Source organism: Semicossyphus pulcher, unplaced genomic scaffold (assembly GCF_022749685.1).
Source record: "Semicossyphus pulcher isolate SPU_LCO1_2020_fin unplaced genomic scaffold, fSemPul1.0.p SCAF_11, whole genome shotgun sequence".
NCBI lineage: Eukaryota > Metazoa > Chordata > Actinopteri > Labriformes > Labridae > Semicossyphus > Semicossyphus pulcher.
This window is the reverse complement of record NW_027211615.1, coordinates 6,433,773-6,453,307: the sequence shown is the minus strand read 5'-3', so window position 1 is coordinate 6,453,307 and position 19,535 is coordinate 6,433,773. Positions and strand designations below refer to the sequence as shown.

The 19,535-nt window shown below is 47.7% G+C and overlaps 26 non-coding genes across 26 annotated transcripts; 11 read left to right on the top strand and 15 right to left on the bottom strand.

The window, feature by feature from the left end:
* The first annotated feature begins 442 nt into the window (after positions 1–442).
* Positions 443–514, top strand: trnad-guc (transfer RNA aspartic acid (anticodon GUC)). The gene has a single exon. It is a non-coding gene; the product is annotated as a tRNA-Asp (tRNA).
* A 421-nt stretch (positions 515–935) lies between these two features.
* On the bottom strand, positions 936–1,008 carry trnav-aac (transfer RNA valine (anticodon AAC)). The gene has a single exon. It is a non-coding gene; the product is annotated as a tRNA-Val (tRNA).
* Positions 1,009–1,680: 672 nt separating this feature from the next.
* Positions 1,681–1,754, top strand: trnad-guc (transfer RNA aspartic acid (anticodon GUC)). Its single transcript has one exon. It is a non-coding gene; the product is annotated as a tRNA-Asp (tRNA).
* Positions 1,755–2,172: 418 nt separating this feature from the next.
* Positions 2,173–2,245, bottom strand: trnav-aac (transfer RNA valine (anticodon AAC)). The gene has a single exon. It is a non-coding gene; the product is annotated as a tRNA-Val (tRNA).
* Positions 2,246–2,458: 213 nt separating this feature from the next.
* trnav-cac (transfer RNA valine (anticodon CAC)) lies at positions 2,459–2,531 on the bottom strand. Its single transcript has one exon. It is a non-coding gene; the product is annotated as a tRNA-Val (tRNA).
* A 672-nt stretch (positions 2,532–3,203) lies between these two features.
* trnad-guc (transfer RNA aspartic acid (anticodon GUC)) lies at positions 3,204–3,275 on the top strand. Its single transcript has one exon. It is a non-coding gene; the product is annotated as a tRNA-Asp (tRNA).
* Positions 3,276–4,044: 769 nt separating this feature from the next.
* On the top strand, positions 4,045–4,116 carry trnad-guc (transfer RNA aspartic acid (anticodon GUC)). The gene has a single exon. It is a non-coding gene; the product is annotated as a tRNA-Asp (tRNA).
* Positions 4,117–5,378: 1,262 nt separating this feature from the next.
* On the bottom strand, positions 5,379–5,451 carry trnav-aac (transfer RNA valine (anticodon AAC)). Its single transcript has one exon. It is a non-coding gene; the product is annotated as a tRNA-Val (tRNA).
* A 213-nt stretch (positions 5,452–5,664) lies between these two features.
* trnav-cac (transfer RNA valine (anticodon CAC)) lies at positions 5,665–5,737 on the bottom strand. The gene has a single exon. It is a non-coding gene; the product is annotated as a tRNA-Val (tRNA).
* Positions 5,738–6,902: 1,165 nt separating this feature from the next.
* Positions 6,903–6,975, bottom strand: trnav-aac (transfer RNA valine (anticodon AAC)). The gene has a single exon. It is a non-coding gene; the product is annotated as a tRNA-Val (tRNA).
* Positions 6,976–7,188: 213 nt separating this feature from the next.
* Positions 7,189–7,261, bottom strand: trnav-cac (transfer RNA valine (anticodon CAC)). The gene has a single exon. It is a non-coding gene; the product is annotated as a tRNA-Val (tRNA).
* A 672-nt stretch (positions 7,262–7,933) lies between these two features.
* trnad-guc (transfer RNA aspartic acid (anticodon GUC)) lies at positions 7,934–8,005 on the top strand. Its single transcript has one exon. It is a non-coding gene; the product is annotated as a tRNA-Asp (tRNA).
* Positions 8,006–9,615: 1,610 nt separating this feature from the next.
* trnad-guc (transfer RNA aspartic acid (anticodon GUC)) lies at positions 9,616–9,687 on the top strand. The gene has a single exon. It is a non-coding gene; the product is annotated as a tRNA-Asp (tRNA).
* Positions 9,688–10,456: 769 nt separating this feature from the next.
* Positions 10,457–10,528, top strand: trnad-guc (transfer RNA aspartic acid (anticodon GUC)). Its single transcript has one exon. It is a non-coding gene; the product is annotated as a tRNA-Asp (tRNA).
* Positions 10,529–10,948: 420 nt separating this feature from the next.
* On the bottom strand, positions 10,949–11,021 carry trnav-aac (transfer RNA valine (anticodon AAC)). The gene has a single exon. It is a non-coding gene; the product is annotated as a tRNA-Val (tRNA).
* A 213-nt stretch (positions 11,022–11,234) lies between these two features.
* Positions 11,235–11,307, bottom strand: trnav-cac (transfer RNA valine (anticodon CAC)). Its single transcript has one exon. It is a non-coding gene; the product is annotated as a tRNA-Val (tRNA).
* Positions 11,308–12,472: 1,165 nt separating this feature from the next.
* On the bottom strand, positions 12,473–12,545 carry trnav-aac (transfer RNA valine (anticodon AAC)). Its single transcript has one exon. It is a non-coding gene; the product is annotated as a tRNA-Val (tRNA).
* A 213-nt stretch (positions 12,546–12,758) lies between these two features.
* Positions 12,759–12,831, bottom strand: trnav-cac (transfer RNA valine (anticodon CAC)). Its single transcript has one exon. It is a non-coding gene; the product is annotated as a tRNA-Val (tRNA).
* A 672-nt stretch (positions 12,832–13,503) lies between these two features.
* Positions 13,504–13,575, top strand: trnad-guc (transfer RNA aspartic acid (anticodon GUC)). Its single transcript has one exon. It is a non-coding gene; the product is annotated as a tRNA-Asp (tRNA).
* Positions 13,576–13,996: 421 nt separating this feature from the next.
* trnav-aac (transfer RNA valine (anticodon AAC)) lies at positions 13,997–14,069 on the bottom strand. Its single transcript has one exon. It is a non-coding gene; the product is annotated as a tRNA-Val (tRNA).
* Positions 14,070–14,741: 672 nt separating this feature from the next.
* On the top strand, positions 14,742–14,815 carry trnad-guc (transfer RNA aspartic acid (anticodon GUC)). Its single transcript has one exon. It is a non-coding gene; the product is annotated as a tRNA-Asp (tRNA).
* Positions 14,816–15,233: 418 nt separating this feature from the next.
* Positions 15,234–15,306, bottom strand: trnav-aac (transfer RNA valine (anticodon AAC)). Its single transcript has one exon. It is a non-coding gene; the product is annotated as a tRNA-Val (tRNA).
* A 213-nt stretch (positions 15,307–15,519) lies between these two features.
* On the bottom strand, positions 15,520–15,592 carry trnav-cac (transfer RNA valine (anticodon CAC)). Its single transcript has one exon. It is a non-coding gene; the product is annotated as a tRNA-Val (tRNA).
* A 1,513-nt stretch (positions 15,593–17,105) lies between these two features.
* On the top strand, positions 17,106–17,177 carry trnad-guc (transfer RNA aspartic acid (anticodon GUC)). Its single transcript has one exon. It is a non-coding gene; the product is annotated as a tRNA-Asp (tRNA).
* Positions 17,178–18,787: 1,610 nt separating this feature from the next.
* trnad-guc (transfer RNA aspartic acid (anticodon GUC)) lies at positions 18,788–18,859 on the top strand. Its single transcript has one exon. It is a non-coding gene; the product is annotated as a tRNA-Asp (tRNA).
* A 421-nt stretch (positions 18,860–19,280) lies between these two features.
* Positions 19,281–19,353, bottom strand: trnav-aac (transfer RNA valine (anticodon AAC)). Its single transcript has one exon. It is a non-coding gene; the product is annotated as a tRNA-Val (tRNA).
* Positions 19,354–19,535: the final 182 nt, after the last annotated feature.

Below are 19,535 nucleotides of genomic sequence, written 5' to 3'. Positions count from 1 at the left end.
GGACAACAAAACTGTTGTTCTTGGAATACAGATTCTGCATATGAATGGACATATCTGTTTATTCATTTTAGGCAGAAAAAGGAGCAAAGAAAGATGTTTCCGCCCGGTTTCTGGGACGTGCCTGGGACGTGCCAAACCAAAGGTGGGATTTGAAGATCTGGATTGGTTTTGCCAGATGCCCATTACTCGGTCTATGTTGACCTGGACGGGTTAGGTAACACTGTGAGAGTCATGTTCTTTGATTTCCCCATTGCTTTGCAGGTAGATGCTCCCTTGGTTTCCTGGATCGTGGACCGTATGACTGTTTGACCACAATATGTAAGACTGAAAGGGTGCAATCCAGGAAAACTCAGCAAATATGAGCTTTACCGCTGCATGTTCCTGGCAAACACTGGAGCACCGCCATCAGGCCGTTCAAGTGCCGAAACATCAGACACCGCAGTCCTCGTTAGTATAGTGGACAGTATCTCCGCCTGTCACGCGGAAGACCGGGGTTCGATTCCCCGACGGGGAGAGTAAAGTTTTCTACCGGCGGCTGCTTATTCACCAAGAAAGACTGAGGCGTAAAGCTCGTCCTTGTGTCCAGCTGAGGTGAGTGTAGTTTAACCTTCCCTACACCAATTGAGACAGAAAATGAAACCTCGCCTAGAAGAAGTCGGCAAAATACCCTAAGTGAAAGACGATGACAAATAGAGATCGTCAAAGTCAACTTCTTAGTCCCCTTGGCCTTCTGCCTCTTTTGCTCCAAACTTAGATGGATTTCTTCTTGCATATAATCAACGCCCGCTAAAATGCGGCCGGTCAATACTACTAAGACTACAAAAGGTAAGCGGAATACCTCGGACAACAAAACTGTTGTCCTTGGAATACAGATTCTGCATATGAATGGACATATCTGTTTATTCATTTTAGGCAGAAAAAGGAGCAAAGAAAGATGTTTCCGCCCGGTTTCGAACCAGGGACCTTTCGCGTGTTAGGCGAACTTGATAACCACTACACTACGGAAACGGTCAGCTACGAACTGCACACTTGGTTCAAGATTCTTGTCGTGCACTCAATCACTGGTGACTCCCGATGCAGCACCCGGATGACTTCAACTCAGTATTTGGGAATATCAACCGGTTACACGAGCTGCGACTGTGCCCAACATAAAGTGCTTTGCGTAGCGTCCTGCCAGGGTAATAGGACACTGGACCTGCCGTATGCCAGCGTAGAAGGAGTCACACAGCACACGATAGCCCTACCTCCCCTTGGCCGATCAGATCAAAGCTCTGCACCTCTGTCAGCCTCTACTCCAGCAGCAGCCTGTGTCGCAAAGGAAACTAATGAGGCTCTGTAGAGGTGCGCTGAAGCAACAAACTGGGACGTGCCAAACCAAAGGTGGGATTTGAAGATCTGGATTGGTTTTGCCAGATGCCCATTACTCGGCCTATGTTGACCTGGACGGGTTAGGTAACACTGTGAGAGTCATGTTCTTTGATTTCCCCATTGCTTTGCAGGTAGATGCTCCCTTGGTTTCCTGGATTGTGGACCGTATGACTGTTTGACCACAGTATGTAAGACTGAAAGGGTGCAATCCAGGAAAACTCAGCAAATATGAGCTTTACCGCTGCATGTTCCTGGCAAACACTGGAGCACCGCCATCAGGCCGTTCAAGTGCCGAAATGTCAGACACCGCAGTCCTCGTTAGTATAGTGGACAGTATCTCCGCCTGTCACGCGGAAGACCGGGGTTCGATTCCCCGACGGGGTGAGTAAAGTTTTCTACCGGCGGCTGCTTATTCACCAAGAAAGACTGAGGCATAAAGCTCGTCCTTGTGTCCAGCTGAGGTGAGTGTAGTTCAACCTTCCCCACACCAATTGAGACAGAAAATGAAATTGGCCTGGAAGAAGTCGGCAAAATACCCTAAGTGAAAGACGATGAGAAATAGAGGTCGTCAAAGTCAACTTCTCAGTCCCCTTGGCCTTCTGCCTCTTTTGCTCCAAACTTAGATTGATTTCTTCTCGCATATAATCAACGCTCGCTAAAATGCGTCCGGTCAATACTACTCAGACTACAAGAGGTAAGCGGAATACCTCTGACAACACAACTGTTGTCCTTGGAATACAGATTCTGCATATGAATGGACATATCTGTTTATTCATTTTAGGCAGAAAAAGGAGCAAAGAAAGATGTTTCCGCCCGGTTTCGAACCGGGGACCTTTCGCGTGTTAGGCGAGCGTGATAACCACTACACTACGGAAACAGACAAAATAGAGTGTGGGCAAATGCTTGCTGTAATGCGCTTGCTTTCTGAACTCAAAATACTTGAAATGCTGGAAAACAAGTTATTTTGAGGTGAGTGTCTACCCGCTGATGACTATTCACCAAGAATGACAAAAGTACTAAGCAGCAACAAGAAGCGTATCTTTCTGCACAAACTTCCCTATTTGCAATCTGAAAAGGCAACACCGGCAACTGTTTCCGCCCGGTTTCGAACCGGGGACCTTTCGCGTGTGAGGCGAACGTGATGACCACTACACTACGGAAACGGTCAGCTACGAACTGCACACTTGGTTCAAGATTCGTGTCGTGCACTCAATCACTGGTGACTCCCGATGCAGCACCCGGATGACTTCAACTCAGTATTTGGGAATATCAACCGGTTACACTAGCTGCGACTGTGCCCAACATAAAGTGCTTTGCGTAGCGTCCTGCCAGGGTAATGGGACACTGGACCTGCTGTATGCCAGCATAGAAGGAGTCACACAGCACACGATAGCCCTACCTCCCCTTGGCCGATCAGATCAAAGCTCTGCACCTCTATCAGCCTCTACTCCAGCAGCAGCCTGTGTCGCAAAGGAAACTAATGAGGCTCTGTAGAGGTGCGCTGAAGCACCAAACTGGGACGTGCCAAACCAAAGGTGGGATTTGAAGATCTGGATTGGTTTTGCCAGATGCCCATTACTCGGTCTATGTTGACCTGGACGGGTTAGGTAACACTGTGAGAGTCATGTTCTTTGATTTCCCCATTGCTTTGCAGGTAGATGCTCCCTTGGTTTCCTGGATTGTGGACCGTATGACTGTTTGACCACAATATGTAAGACTGAAAGGGTGCAATCCAGGAAAACTCAGCAAATATGAGCTTTACCGCTGCATGTTCCTGGCAAACACTGGAGCACCGCCATCAGGCCGTTCAAGTGCCGAAACGTCAGACACCGCAGTCCTCGTTAGTATAGTGGACAGTATCTCCGCCTGTCACGCGGAAGACAGGGGTTCGATTCCCCGACGGGGAGAGTAAAGTTTTCTACCGGCGGCTGCTTATTCACCAAGAAAGACTGAGGCGTAAAGCTCGTCCTTGTGTCCAGCTGAGGTGAGTGTAGTTTAACCTTCCCTACACCAATTGAGACAGAAAATGAAACCTCGCCTAGAAGAAGTCGGCAAAATACCCTAAGTGAAAGACGATGACAAATAGAGATCGTCAAAGTCAACTTCTTAGTCCCCTTGGCCTTCTGCCTCTTTTGCTCCAAACTTAGATGGATTTCTTCTTGCATATAATCAACGCCCGCTAAAATGCGGCCGGTCAATACTACTAAGACTACAAAAGGTAAGCGGAATACCTCGGACAACAAAACTGTTGTTCTTGGAATACAGATTCTGCATATGAATGGACATATCTGTTTATTCATTTTAGGCAGAAAAAGGAGCAAAGAAAGATGTTTCCGCCCGGTTTCTGGGACGTGCCTGGGACGTGCCAAACCAAAGGTGGGATTTGAAGATCTGGATTGGTTTTGCCAGATGCCCATTACTCGGTCTATGTTGACCTGGACGGGTTAGGTAACACTGTGAGAGTCATGTTCTTTGATTTCCCCATTGCTTTGCAGGTAGATGCTCCCTTGGTTTCCTGGATTGTGGACCGTATGACTGTTTGACCACAATATGTAAGACTGAAAGGGTGCAATCCAGGAAAACTCAGCAAATATGAGCTTTACCGCTGCATGTTCCTGGCAAACACTGGAGCACCGCCATCAGGCCGTTCAAGTGCCGAAACGTCAGACACCGCAGTCCTCGTTAGTATAGTGGACAGTATCTCCGCCTGTCACGCGGAAGACCGGGGTTCGATTCCCCGACGGGGAGAGTAAAGTTTTCTACCGGCGGCTGCTTATTCACCAAGAAAGACTGAGGCGTAAAGCTCGTCCTTGTGTCCAGCTGAGGTGAGTGTAGTTTAACCTTCCCTACACCAATTGAGACAGAAAATGAAACCTCGCCTAGAAGAAGTCGGCAAAATACCCTAAGTGAAAGACGATGACAAATAGAGATCGTCAAAGTCAACTTCTTAGTCCCCTTGGCCTTCTGCCTCTTTTGCTCCAAACTTAGATGGATTTCTTCTTGCATATAATCAACGCCCGCTAAAATGCGGCCGGTCAATACTACTAAGACTACAAAAGGTAAGCGGAATACCTCGGACAACAAAACTGTTGTTCTTGGAATACAGATTCTGCATATGAATGGACATATCTGTTTATTCATTTTAGGCAGAAAAAGGAGCAAAGAAAGATGTTTCCGCCCGGTTTCTGGGACGTGCCTGGGACGTGCCAAACCAAAGGTGGGATTTGAAGATCTGGATTGGTTTTGCCAGATGCCCATTACTCGGTCTATGTTGACCTGGACGGGTTAGGTAACACTGTGAGAGTCATGTTCTTTGATTTCCCCATTGCTTTGCAGGTAGATGCTCCCTTGGTTTCCTGGATTGTGGACCGTATGACTGTTTGACCACAATATGTAAGACTGAAAGGGTGCAATCCAGGAAAACTCAGCAAATATGAGCTTTACCGCTGCATGTTCCTGGCAAACACTGGAGCACCGCCATCAGGCCGTTCAAGTGCCGAAACGTCAGACAGCGCAGTCCTCGTTAGTATGGTGGACAGTTTCTCCGCCTGTCACGCGGAAGACCGGGGTTCGATTCCCCGACGGGTAGAGTAAAGTTTTCTACCGGCGGCTGCTTATTCACCAAGAAAGACTGAGGCGTAAAGCTCGTCCTTGTGTCCAGCTGAGGTGAGTGTAGTTTAACCTTCCCTACACCAATTGAGACAGAAAATGAAACCTCGCCTAGAAGAAGTCGGCAAAATACCCTAAGTGAAAGACGATGACAAATAGAGATCGTCAAAGTCAACTTCTTAGTCCCCTTGGCCTTCTGCCTCTTTTGCTCCAAACTTAGATGGATTTCTTCTTGCATATAATCAACGCCCGCTAAAATGCGGCCGGTCAATACTACTAAGACTACAAAAGGTAAGCGGAATACCTCGGACAACAAAACTGTTGTTCTTGGAATACAGATTCTGCATATGAATGGACATATCTGTTTATTCATTTTAGGCAGAAAAAGGAGCAAAGAAAGATGTTTCCGCCCGGTTTCGAACCGGGGACCTTTTGCGTGTTAGGCGAACGTGATAACCACTACACTACGGAAACAGACAAAATAGGGTGTGGGCAAATGCTTGCTGTAATGCGCTTGCTTTCTGAACTCAAAATACTTGAAATGCTGGAAAGCAAGTTATTTTGAGGTGAGTGTCTACCCGCTGATGACTATTCACCAAGAATGACAAAAGTACTAAGCAGCAACAAGCAGCGTATCTTTCTGCACAGACTTCCCTATTTGCAATCTGAAAAGGCAACACCGGCAACTGTTTCCGCCCGGTTTCGAACCGGGGACCTTTCGCGTGTGAGGCGAACGTGATGACCACTACACTACGGAAACGGTCAGCTACGAACTGCACACTTGGTTCAAGATTCGTGTCGTGCACTCAATCACTGGTGACTCCCGATGCAGCACCCGGATGACTTCAACTCAGTATTTGGGAATATCAACCGGCTACACTAGCTGCGACTGTGCCAAACATAAAGTGCTTTGCGTAGCGTCCTGCCAGGGTAATGGGACACTGGACCTGCTGTATGCCAGCGTAGAAGGAGTCACACAGCACACGATAGCCCTACCTCCCCTTGGCCGATCAGATCAAAGCTCTGCACCTCTATCAGCCTCTACTCCAGCAGCAGCCTGTGTCGCAAAGGAAACTAATGAGGCTCTGTAGAGGTGCGCTGAAGCACCAAACTGGGACGTGCCAAACCAAAGGTGGGATTTGAAGATCTGGATTGGTTTTGCCAGATGCCCATTACTCGGTCTATGTTGACCTGGACGGGTTAGGTAACACTGTGAGAGTCATGTTCTTTGATTTCCCCATTGCTTTGCAGGTAGATGCTCCCTTGGTTTCCTGGATTGTGGACCGTATGACTGTTTGACCACAATATGTAAGACTGAAAGGGTGCAATCCAGGAAAACTCAGCAAATATGAGCTTTACCGCTGCATGTTCCTGGCAAACACTGGAGCACCGCCATCAGGCCGTTCAAGTGCCGAAACGTCAGACAGCGCAGTCCTCGTTAGTATGGTGGACAGTTTCTCCGCCTGTCACGCGGAAGACCGGGGTTCGATTCCCCGACGGGTAGAGTAAAGTTTTCTACCGGCGGCTGCTTATTCACCAAGAAAGACTGAGGCGTAAAGCTCGTCCTTGTGTCCAGCTGAGGTGAGTGTAGTTTAACCTTCCCTACACCAATTGAGACAGAAAATGAAACCTCGCCTAGAAGAAGTCGGCAAAATACCCTAAGTGAAAGACGATGACAAATAGAGATCGTCAAAGTCAACTTCTTAGTCCCCTTGGCCTTCTGCCTCTTTTGCTCCAAACTTAGATGGATTTCTTCTTGCATATAATCAACGCCCGCTAAAATGCGGCCGGTCAATACTACTAAGACTACAAAAGGTAAGCGGAATACCTCGGACAACAAAACTGTTGTTCTTGGAATACAGATTCTGCATATGAATGGACATATCTGTTTATTCATTTTAGGCAGAAAAAGGAGCAAAGAAAGATGTTTCCGCCTGGTTTCGAACCGGGGACCTTTCGCGTGTTAGGCGAACGTGATAACCACTACACTACGGAAACAGACAAAATAGGGTGTGGGCAAATGCTTGCTGTAATGCGCTTGCTTTCTGAACTCAAAATACTTGAAATGCTGGAAAGCAAGTTATTTTGAGGTGAGTGTCTACCCGCTGATGACTATTCACCAAGAATGACAAAAGTACTAAGCAGCAACAAGCAGCGTATCTTTCTGCACAGACTTCCCTATTTGCAATCTGAAAAGGCAACACCGGCAACTGTTTCCGCCCGGTTTCGAACCGGGGACCTTTCGCGTGTGAGGCGAACGTGATGACCACTACACTACGGAAACGGTCAGCTACGAACTGCACACTTGGTTCAAGATTCGTGTCGTGCACTCAATCACTGGTGACTCCCGATGCAGCACCCGGATGACTTCAACTCAGTATTTGGGAATATCAACCGGCTACACTAGCTGCGACTGTGCCAAACATAAAGTGCTTTGCGTAGCGTCCTGCCAGGGTAATGGGACACTGGACCTGCTGTATGCCAGCGTAGAAGGAGTCACACAGCACACGATAGCCCTACCTCCCCTTGGCCGATCAGATCAAAGCTCTGCACCTCTATCAGCCTCTACTCCAGCAGCAGCCTGTGTCGCAAAGGAAACTAATGAGGCTCTGTAGAGGTGCGCTGAAGCACCAAACTGGGACGTGCCAAACCAAAGGTGGGATTTGAAGATCTGGATTGGTTTTGCCAGATGCCCATTACTCGGTCTATGTTGACCTGGACGGGTTAGGTAACACTGTGAGAGTCATGTTCTTTGATTTCCCCATTGCTTTGCAGGTAGATGCTCCCTTGGTTTCCTGGATTGTGGACCGTATGACTGTTTGACCACAATATGTAAGACTGAAAGGGTGCAATCCAGGAAAACTCAGCAAATATGAGCTTTACCGCTGCATGTTCCTGGCAAACACTGGAGCACCGCCATCAGGCCGTTCAAGTGCCGAAACGTCAGACACCACAGTCCTCGTTAGTATAGTGGACAGTATCTCCGCCTGTCACGCGGAAGACCGGGGTTCGATTCCCCGACGGGGAGAGTAAAGTTTTCTACCGGCGGCTGCTTATTCACCAAGAAAGACTGAGGCGTAAAGCTCGTCCTTGTGTCCAGCTGAGGTGAGTGTAGTTTAACCTTCCCTACACCAATTGAGACAGAAAATGAAACCTCGCCTAGAAGAAGTCGGCAAAATACCCTAAGTGAAAGACGATGACAAATAGAGATCGTCAAAGTCAACTTCTTAGTCCCCTTGGCCTTCTGCCTCTTTTGCTCCAAACTTAGATGGATTTCTTCTTGCATATAATCAACGCCCGCTAAAATGCGGCCGGTCAATACTACTAAGACTACAAAAGGTAAGCGGAATACCTCGGACAACAAAACTGTTGTTCTTGGAATACAGATTCTGCATATGAATGGACATATCTGTTTATTCATTTTAGGCAGAAAAAGGAGCAAAGAAAGATGTTTCCGCCCGGTTTCTGGGACGTGCCTGGGACGTGCCAAACCAAAGGTGGGATTTGAAGATCTGGATTGGTTTTGCCAGATGCCCATTACTCGGTCTATGTTGACCTGGACGGGTTAGGTAACACTGTGAGAGTCATGTTCTTTGATTTCCCCATTGCTTTGCAGGTAGATGCTCCCTTGGTTTCCTGGATTGTGGACCGTATGACTGTTTGACCACAATATGTAAGACTGAAAGGGTGCAATCCAGGAAAACTCAGCAAATATGAGCTTTACCGCTGCATGTTCCTGGCAAACACTGGAGCACCGCCATCAGGCCGTTCAAGTGCCGAAACGTCAGACAGCGCAGTCCTCGTTAGTATGGTGGACAGTTTCTCCGCCTGTCACGCGGAAGACCGGGGTTCGATTCCCCGACGGGGAGAGTAAAGTTTTCTACCGGCGGCTGCTTATTCACCAAGAAAGACTGAGGCGTAAAGCTCGTCCTTGTGTCCAGCTGAGGTGAGTGTAGTTTAACCTTCCCTACACCAATTGAGACAGAAAATGAAACCTCGCCTAGAAGAAGTCGGCAAAATACCCTAAGTGAAAGACGATGACAAATAGAGATCGTCAAAGTCAACTTCTTAGTCCCCTTGGCCTTCTGCCTCTTTTGCTCCAAACTTAGATGGATTTCTTCTTGCATATAATCAACGCCCGCTAAAATGCAGCCGGTCAATACTACTAAGACTACAAAAGGTAAGCGGAATACCTCGGACAACAAAACTGTTGTTCTTGGAATACAGATTCTGCATATGAATGGACATATCTGTTTATTCATTTTAGGCAGAAAAAGGAGCAAAGAAAGATGTTTCCGCCCGGTTTCTGGGACGTGCCTGGGACGTGCCAAACCAAAGGTGGGATTTGAAGATCTGGATTGGTTTTGCCAGATGCCCATTACTCGGTCTATGTTGACCTGGACGGGTTAGGTAACACTGTGAGAGTCATGTTCTTTGATTTCCCCATTGCTTTGCAGGTAGATGCTCCCTTGGTTTCCTGGATCGTGGACCGTATGACTGTTTGACCACAATATGTAAGACTGAAAGGGTGCAATCCAGGAAAACTCAGCAAATATGAGCTTTACCGCTGCATGTTCCTGGCAAACACTGGAGCACCGCCATCAGGCCGTTCAAGTGCCGAAACGTCAGACACCGCAGTCCTCGTTAGTATAGTGGACAGTATCTCCGCCTGTCACGCGGAAGACCGGGGTTCGATTCCCCGACGGGGAGAGTAAAGTTTTCTACCGGCGGCTGCTTATTCACCAAGAAAGACTGAGGCGTAAAGCTCGTCCTTGTGTCCAGCTGAGGTGAGTGTAGTTTAACCTTCCCTACACCAATTGAGACAGAAAATGAAACCTCGCCTAGAAGAAGTCGGCAAAATACCCTAAGTGAAAGACGATGACAAATAGAGATCGTCAAAGTCAACTTCTTAGTCCCCTTGGCCTTCTGCCTCTTTTGCTCCAAACTTAGATGGATTTCTTCTTGCATATAATCAACGCCCGCTAAAATGCGGCCGGTCAATACTACTAAGACTACAAAAGGTAAGCGGAATACCTCGGACAACAAAACTGTTGTTCTTGGAATACAGATTCTGCATATGAATGGACATATCTGTTTATTCATTTTAGGCAGAAAAAGGAGCAAAGAAAGATGTTTCCGCCCGGTTTCTGGGACGTGCCTGGGACGTGCCAAACCAAAGGTGGGATTTGAAGATCTGGATTGGTTTTGCCAGATGCCCATTACTCGGCCTATGTTGACCTGGACGGGTTAGGTAACACTGTGAGAGTCATGTTCTTTGATTTCCCCATTGCTTTGCAGGTAGATGCTCCCTTGGTTTCCTGGATTGTGGACCGTATGACTGTTTGACCACAGTATGTAAGACTGAAAGGGTGCAATCCAGGAAAACTCAGCAAATATGAGCTTTACCGCTGCATGTTCCTGGCAAACACTGGAGCACCGCCATCAGGCCGTTCAAGTGCCGAAATGTCAGACACCGCAGTCCTCGTTAGTATAGTGGACAGTATCTCCGCCTGTCACGCGGAAGACCGGGGTTCGATTCCCCGACGGGGAGAGTAAAGTTTTCTACCGGCGGCTGCTTATTCACCAAGAAAGACTGAGGCATAAAGCTCGTCCTTGTGTCCAGCTGAGGTGAGTGTAGTTCAACCTTCCCCACACCAATTGAGACAGAAAATGAAATTGGCCTGGAAGAAGTCGGCAAAATACCCTAAGTGAAAGACGATGAGAAATAGAGGTCGTCAAAGTCAACTTCTCAGTCCCCTTGGCCTTCTGCCTCTTTTGCTCCAAACTTAGATTGATTTCTTCTCGCATATAATCAACGCCCGCTAAAATGCGTCCGGTCAATACTACTCAGACTACAAGAGGTAAGCGGAATACCTCTGACAACACAACTGTTGTCCTTGGAATACAGATTCTGCATATGAATGGACATATCTGTTTATTCATTTTAGGCAGAAAAAGGAGCAAAGAAAGATGTTTCCGCCCGGTTTCGGACCGGGGACCTTTCGCGTGTTAGGCGAACGTGATAACCACTACACTACGGAAACAGACAAAATAGAGTGTGGGCAAATGCTTGCTGTAATGCGCTTGCTTTCTGAACTCAAAATACTTGAAATGCTGGAAAACAAGTTATTTTGAGGTGAGTGTCTACCCGCTGATGACTATTCACCAAGAATGACAAAAGTACTAAGCAGCAACAAGAAGCGTATCTTTCTGCACAAACTTCCCTATTTGCAATCTGAAAAGGCAACACCGGCAACTGTTTCCGCCCGGTTTCGAACCGGGGACCTTTCGCGTGTGAGGCGAACGTGATGACCACTACACTACGGAAACGGTCAGCTACGAACTGCACACTTGGTTCAAGATTCTTGTCGTGCACTCAATCACTGGTGACTCCCGATGCAGCACCCGGATGACTTCAACTCAGTATTTGGGAATATCAACCGGTTACACTAGCTGCGACTGTGCCCAACATAAAGTGCTTTGCGTAGCGTCCTGCCAGGGTAATAGGACACTGGACCTGCCGTATGCCAGCGTAGAAGGAGTCACACAGCACACGATAGCCCTACCTCCCCTTGGCCGATCAGATCAAAGCTCTGCACCTCTATCAGCCTCTACTCCAGCAGCAGCCTGTGTCGCAAAGGAAACTAATGAGGCTCTGTAGAGGTGCGCTGAAGCACCAAACTGGGACGTGCCAAACCAAAGGTGGGATTTGAAGATCTGGATTGGTTTTGCCAGATGCCCATTACTCGGTCTATGTTGACCTGGACGGGTTAGGTAACACTGTGAGAGTCATGTTCTTTGATTTCCCCATTGCTTTGCAGGTAGATGCTCCCTTGGTTTCCTGGATCGTGGACCGTATGACTGTTTGACCACAATATGTAAGACTGAAAGGGTGCAATCCAGGAAAACTCAGCAAATATGAGCTTTACCGCTGCATGTTCCTGGCAAACACTGGAGCACCGCCATCAGGCCGTTCAAGTGCCGAAACGTCAGACAGCGCAGTCCTCGTTAGTATGGTGGACAGTTTCTCCGCCTGTCACGCGGAAGACCGGGGTTCGATTCCCCGACGGGTAGAGTAAAGTTTTCTACCGGCGGCTGCTTATTCACCAAGAAAGACTGAGGCGTAAAGCTCGTCCTTGTGTCCAGCTGAGGTGAGTGTAGTTTAACCTTCCCTACACCAATTGAGACAGAAAATGAAACCTCGCCTAGAAGAAGTCGGCAAAATACCCTAAGTGAAAGACGATGACAAATAGAGATCGTCAAAGTCAACTTCTTAGTCCCCTTGGCCTTCTGCCTCTTTTGCTCCAAACTTAGATGGATTTCTTCTTGCATATAATCAACGCCCGCTAAAATGCGGCCGGTCAATACTACTAAGACTACAAAAGGTAAGCGGAATACCTCGGACAACAAAACTGTTGTTCTTGGAATACAGATTCTGCATATGAATGGACATATCTGTTTATTCATTTTAGGCAGAAAAAGGAGCAAAGAAAGATGTTTCCGCCTGGTTTCGAACCGGGGACCTTTCGCGTGTTAGGCGAACGTGATAACCACTACACTACGGAAACAGACAAAATAGGGTGTGGGCAAATGCTTGCTGTAATGCGCTTGCTTTCTGAACTCAAAATACTTGAAATGCTGGAAAGCAAGTTATTTTGAGGTGAGTGTCTACCCGCTGATGACTATTCACCAAGAATGACAAAAGTACTAAGCAGCAACAAGCAGCGTATCTTTCTGCACAGACTTCCCTATTTGCAATCTGAAAAGGCAACACCGGCAACTGTTTCCGCCCGGTTTCGAACCGGGGACCTTTCGCGTGTGAGGCGAACGTGATGACCACTACACTACGGAAACGGTCAGCTACGAACTGCACACTTGGTTCAAGATTCGTGTCGTGCACTCAATCACTGGTGACTCCCGATGCAGCACCCGGATGACTTCAACTCAGTATTTGGGAATATCAACCGGCTACACTAGCTGCGACTGTGCCAAACATAAAGTGCTTTGCGTAGCGTCCTGCCAGGGTAATGGGACACTGGACCTGCTGTATGCCAGCGTAGAAGGAGTCACACAGCACACGATAGCCCTACCTCCCCTTGGCCGATCAGATCAAAGCTCTGCACCTCTATCAGCCTCTACTCCAGCAGCAGCCTGTGTCGCAAAGGAAACTAATGAGGCTCTGTAGAGGTGCGCTGAAGCACCAAACTGGGACGTGCCAAACCAAAGGTGGGATTTGAAGATCTGGATTGGTTTTGCCAGATGCCCATTACTCGGTCTATGTTGACCTGGACGGGTTAGGTAACACTGTGAGAGTCATGTTCTTTGATTTCCCCATTGCTTTGCAGGTAGATGCTCCCTTGGTTTCCTGGATTGTGGACCGTATGACTGTTTGACCACAATATGTAAGACTGAAAGGGTGCAATCCAGGAAAACTCAGCAAATATGAGCTTTACCGCTGCATGTTCCTGGCAAACACTGGAGCACCGCCATCAGGCCGTTCAAGTGCCGAAACGTCAGACACCACAGTCCTCGTTAGTATAGTGGACAGTATCTCCGCCTGTCACGCGGAAGACCGGGGTTCGATTCCCCGACGGGGAGAGTAAAGTTTTCTACCGGCGGCTGCTTATTCACCAAGAAAGACTGAGGCGTAAAGCTCGTCCTTGTGTCCAGCTGAGGTGAGTGTAGTTTAACCTTCCCTACACCAATTGAGACAGAAAATGAAACCTCGCCTAGAAGAAGTCGGCAAAATACCCTAAGTGAAAGACGATGACAAATAGAGATCGTCAAAGTCAACTTCTTAGTCCCCTTGGCCTTCTGCCTCTTTTGCTCCAAACTTAGATGGATTTCTTCTTGCATATAATCAACGCCCGCTAAAATGCGGCCGGTCAATACTACTAAGACTACAAAAGGTAAGCGGAATACCTCGGACAACAAAACTGTTGTCCTTGGAATACAGATTCTGCATATGAATGGACATATCTGTTTATTCATTTTAGGCAGAAAAAGGAGCAAAGAAAGATGTTTCCGCCCGGTTTCGAACCAGGGACCTTTCGCGTGTTAGGCGAACTTGATAACCACTACACTACGGAAACGGTCAGCTACGAACTGCACACTTGGTTCAAGATTCTTGTCGTGCACTCAATCACTGGTGACTCCCGATGCAGCACCCGGATGACTTCAACTCAGTATTTGGGAATATCAACCGGTTACACGAGCTGCGACTGTGCCCAACATAAAGTGCTTTGCGTAGCGTCCTGCCAGGGTAATAGGACACTGGACCTGCCGTATGCCAGCGTAGAAGGAGTCACACAGCACACGATAGCCCTACCTCCCCTTGGCCGATCAGATCAAAGCTCTGCACCTCTGTCAGCCTCTACTCCAGCAGCAGCCTGTGTCGCAAAGGAAACTAATGAGGCTCTGTAGAGGTGCGCTGAAGCAACAAACTGGGACGTGCCAAACCAAAGGTGGGATTTGAAGATCTGGATTGGTTTTGCCAGATGCCCATTACTCGGCCTATGTTGACCTGGACGGGTTAGGTAACACTGTGAGAGTCATGTTCTTTGATTTCCCCATTGCTTTGCAGGTAGATGCTCCCTTGGTTTCCTGGATTGTGGACCGTATGACTGTTTGACCACAGTATGTAAGACTGAAAGGGTGCAATCCAGGAAAACTCAGCAAATATGAGCTTTACCGCTGCATGTTCCTGGCAAACACTGGAGCACCGCCATCAGGCCGTTCAAGTGCCGAAATGTCAGACACCGCAGTCCTCGTTAGTATAGTGGACAGTATCTCCGCCTGTCACGCGGAAGACCGGGGTTCGATTCCCCGACGGGGTGAGTAAAGTTTTCTACCGGCGGCTGCTTATTCACCAAGAAAGACTGAGGCATAAAGCTCGTCCTTGTGTCCAGCTGAGGTGAGTGTAGTTCAACCTTCCCCACACCAATTGAGACAGAAAATGAAATTGGCCTGGAAGAAGTCGGCAAAATACCCTAAGTGAAAGACGATGAGAAATAGAGGTCGTCAAAGTCAACTTCTCAGTCCCCTTGGCCTTCTGCCTCTTTTGCTCCAAACTTAGATTGATTTCTTCTCGCATATAATCAACGCTCGCTAAAATGCGTCCGGTCAATACTACTCAGACTACAAGAGGTAAGCGGAATACCTCTGACAACACAACTGTTGTCCTTGGAATACAGATTCTGCATATGAATGGACATATCTGTTTATTCATTTTAGGCAGAAAAAGGAGCAAAGAAAGATGTTTCCGCCCGGTTTCGAACCGGGGACCTTTCGCGTGTTAGGCGAGCGTGATAACCACTACACTACGGAAACAGACAAAATAGAGTGTGGGCAAATGCTTGCTGTAATGCGCTTGCTTTCTGAACTCAAAATACTTGAAATGCTGGAAAACAAGTTATTTTGAGGTGAGTGTCTACCCGCTGATGACTATTCACCAAGAATGACAAAAGTACTAAGCAGCAACAAGAAGCGTATCTTTCTGCACAAACTTCCCTATTTGCAATCTGAAAAGGCAACACCGGCAACTGTTTCCGCCCGGTTTCGAACCGGGGACCTTTCGCGTGTGAGGCGAACGTGATGACCACTACACTACGGAAACGGTCAGCTACGAACTGCACACTTGGTTCAAGATTCGTGTCGTGCACTCAATCACTGGTGACTCCCGATGCAGCACCCGGATGACTTCAACTCAGTATTTGGGAATATCAACCGGTTACACTAGCTGCGACTGTGCCCAACATAAAGTGCTTTGCGTAGCGTCCTGCCAGGGTAATGGGACACTGGACCTGCTGTATGCCAGCATAGAAGGAGTCACACAGCACACGATAGCCCTACCTCCCCTTGGCCGATCAGATCAAAGCTCTGCACCTCTATCAGCCTCTACTCCAGCAGCAGCCTGTGTCGCAAAGGAAACTAATGAGGCTCTGTAGAGGTGCGCTGAAGCACCAAACTGGGACGTGCCAAACCAAAGGTGGGATTTGAAGATCTGGATTGGTTTTGCCAGATGCCCATTACTCGGTCTATGTTGACCTGGACGGGTTAGGTAACACTGTGAGAGTCATGTTCTTTGATTTCCCCATTGCTTTGCAGGTAGATGCTCCCTTGGTTTCCTGGATTGTGGACCGTATGACTGTTTGACCACAATATGTAAGACTGAAAGGGTGCAATCCAGGAAAACTCAGCAAATATGAGCTTTACCGCTGCATGTTCCTGGCAAACACTGGAGCACCGCCATCAGGCCGTTCAAGTGCCGAAACGTCAGACACCGCAGTCCTCGTTAGTATAGTGGACAGTATCTCCACCTGTCACGCGGAAGACAGGGGTTCGATTCCCCGACGGGGAGAGTAAAGTTTTCTACCGGCGGCTGCTTATTCACCAAGAAAGACTGAGGCGTAAAGCTCGTCCTTGTGTCCAGCTGAGGTGAGTGTAGTTTAACCTTCCCTACACCAATTGAGACAGAAAATGAAACCTCGCCTAGAAGAAGTCGGCAAAATACCCTAAGTGAAAGACGATGACAAATAGAGATCGTCAAAGTCAACTTCTTAGTCCCCTTGGCCTTCTGCCTCTTTTGCTCCAAACTTAGATGGATTTCTTCTTGCATATAATCAACGCCCGCTAAAATGCGGCCGGTCAATACTACTAAGACTACAAAAGGTAAGCGGAATACCTCGGACAACAAAACTGTTGTTCTTGGAATACAGATTCTGCATATGAATGGACATATCTGTTTATTCATTTTAGGCAGAAAAAGGAGCAAAGAAAGATGTTTCCGCCCGGTTTCTGGGACGTGCCTGGGACGTGCCAAACCAAAGGTGGGATTTGAAGATCTGGATTGGTTTTGCCAGATGCCCATTACTCGGTCTATGTTGACCTGGACGGGTTAGGTAACACTGTGAGAGTCATGTTCTTTGATTTCCCCATTGCTTTGCAGGTAGATGCTCCCTTGGTTTCCTGGATTGTGGACCGTATGACTGTTTGACCACAATATGTAAGACTGAAAGGGTGCAATCCAGGAAAACTCAGCAAATATGAGCTTTACCGCTGCATGTTCCTGGCAAACACTGGAGCACCGCCATCAGGCCGTTCAAGTGCCGAAACATCAGACACCGCAGTCCTCGTTAGTATAGTGGACAGTATCTCCGCCTGTCACGCGGAAGACCGGGGTTCGATTCCCCGACGGGGAGAGTAAAGTTTTCTACCGGCGGCTGCTTATTCACCAAGAAAGACTGAGGCGTAAAGCTCGTCCTTGTGTCCAGCTGAGGTGAGTGTAGTTTAACCTTCCCTACACCAATTGAGACAGAAAATGAAACCTCGCCTAGAAGAAGTCGGCAAAATACCCTAAGTGAAAGACGATGACAAATAGAGATCGTCAAAGTCAACTTCTTAGTCCCCTTGGCCTTCTGCCTCTTTTGCTCCAAACTTAGATGGATTTCTTCTTGCATATAATCAACGCCCGCTAAAATGCGGCCGGTCAATACTACTAAGACTACAAAAGGTAAGCGGAATACCTCGGACAACAAAACTGTTGTTCTTGGAATACAGATTCTGCATATGAATGGACATATCTGTTTATTCATTTTAGGCAGAAAAAGGAGCAAAGAAAGATGTTTCCGCCCGGTTTCTGGGACGTGCCTGGGACGTGCCAAACCAAAGGTGGGATTTGAAGATCTGGATTGGTTTTGCCAGATGCCCATTACTCGGTCTATGTTGACCTGGACGGGTTAGGTAACACTGTGAGAGTCATGTTCTTTGATTTCCCCATTGCTTTGCAGGTAGATGCTCCCTTGGTTTCCTGGATTGTGGACCGTATGACTGTTTGACCACAATATGTAAGACTGAAAGGGTGCAATCCAGGAAAACTCAGCAAATATGAGCTTTACCGCTGCATGTTCCTGGCAAACACTGGAGCACCGCCATCAGGCCGTTCAAGTGCCGAAACGTCAGACAGCGCAGTCCTCGTTAGTATGGTGGACAGTTTCTCCGCCTGTCACGCGGAAGACCGGGGTTCGATTCCCCGACGGGTAGAGTAAAGTTTTCTACCGGCGGCTGCTTATTCACCAAGAAAGACTGAGGCGTAAAGCTCGTCCTTGTGTCCAGCTGAGGTGAGTGTAGTTTAACCTTCCCTACACCAATTGAGACAGAAAATGAAACCTCGCCTAGAAGAAGTCGGCAAAATACCCTAAGTGAAAGACGATGACAAATAGAGATCGTCAAAGTCAACTTCTTAGTCCCCTTGGCCTTCTGCCTCTTTTGCTCCAAACTTAGATGGATTTCTTCTTGCATATAATCAACGCCCGCTAAAATGCGGCCGGTCAATACTACTAAGACTACAAAAGGTAAGCGGAATACCTCGGACAACAAAACTGTTGTTCTTGGAATACAGATTCTGCATATGAATGGACATATCTGTTTATTCATTTTAGGCAGAAAAAGGAGCAAAGAAAGATGTTTCCGCCCGGTTTCTGGGACGTGCCTGGGACGTGCCAAACCAAAGGTGGGATTTGAAGATCTGGATTGGTTTTGCCAGATGCCCATTACTCGGTCTATGTTGACCTGGACGGGTTAGGTAACACTGTGAGAGTCATGTTCTTTGATTTCCCCATTGCTTTGCAGGTAGATGCTCCCTTGGTTTCCTGGATCGTGGACCGTATGACTGTTTGACCACAATATGTAAGACTGAAAGGGTGCAATCCAGGAAAACTCAGCAAATATGAGCTTTACCGCTGCATGTTCCTGGCAAACACTGGAGCACCGCCATCAGGCCGTTCAAGTGCCGAAACGTCAGACACTGCAGTCCTCGTTAGTATAGTGGACAGTATCTCCGCCTGTCACGCGGAAGACCGGGGTTCGATTCCCCGACGGGGAGAGTAAAGTTTTCTACCGGCGGCTGCTTATTCACCAAGAAAGACTGAGGCGTAAAGCTCGTCCTTGTGTCCAGCTGAGGTGAGTGTAGTTTAACCTTCCCTACACCAATTGAGACAGAAAATGAAACCTCGCCTAGAAGAAGTCGGCAAAATACCCTAAGTGAAAGACGATGACAAATAGAGATCGTCAAAGTCAACTTCTTAGTCCCCTTGGCCTTCTGCCTCTTTTGCTCCAAACTTAGATGGATTTCTTCTTGCATATAATCAACGCCCGCTAAAATGTGGCCGGTCAATACTACTAAGACTACAAAAGGTAAGCGGAATACCTCGGACAACAAAACTGTTGTCCTTGGAATACAGATTCTGCATATGAATGGACATATCTGTTTATTCATTTTAGGCAGAAAAAGGAGCAAAGAAAGATGTTTCCGCCCGGTTTCGAACCGGGGACCTTTTGCGTGTTAGGCGAACGTGATAACCACTACACTACGGAAACAGACAAAATAGGGTGTGGGCAAATGCTTGCTGTAATGCGCTTGCTTTCTGAACTCAAAATACTTGAAATGCTGGAAAGCAAGTTATTTTGAGGTGAGTGTCTACCCGCTGATGACTATTCACCAAGAATGACAAAAGTACTAAGCAGCAACAAGCAGCGTATCTTTCTGCACAGACTTCCCT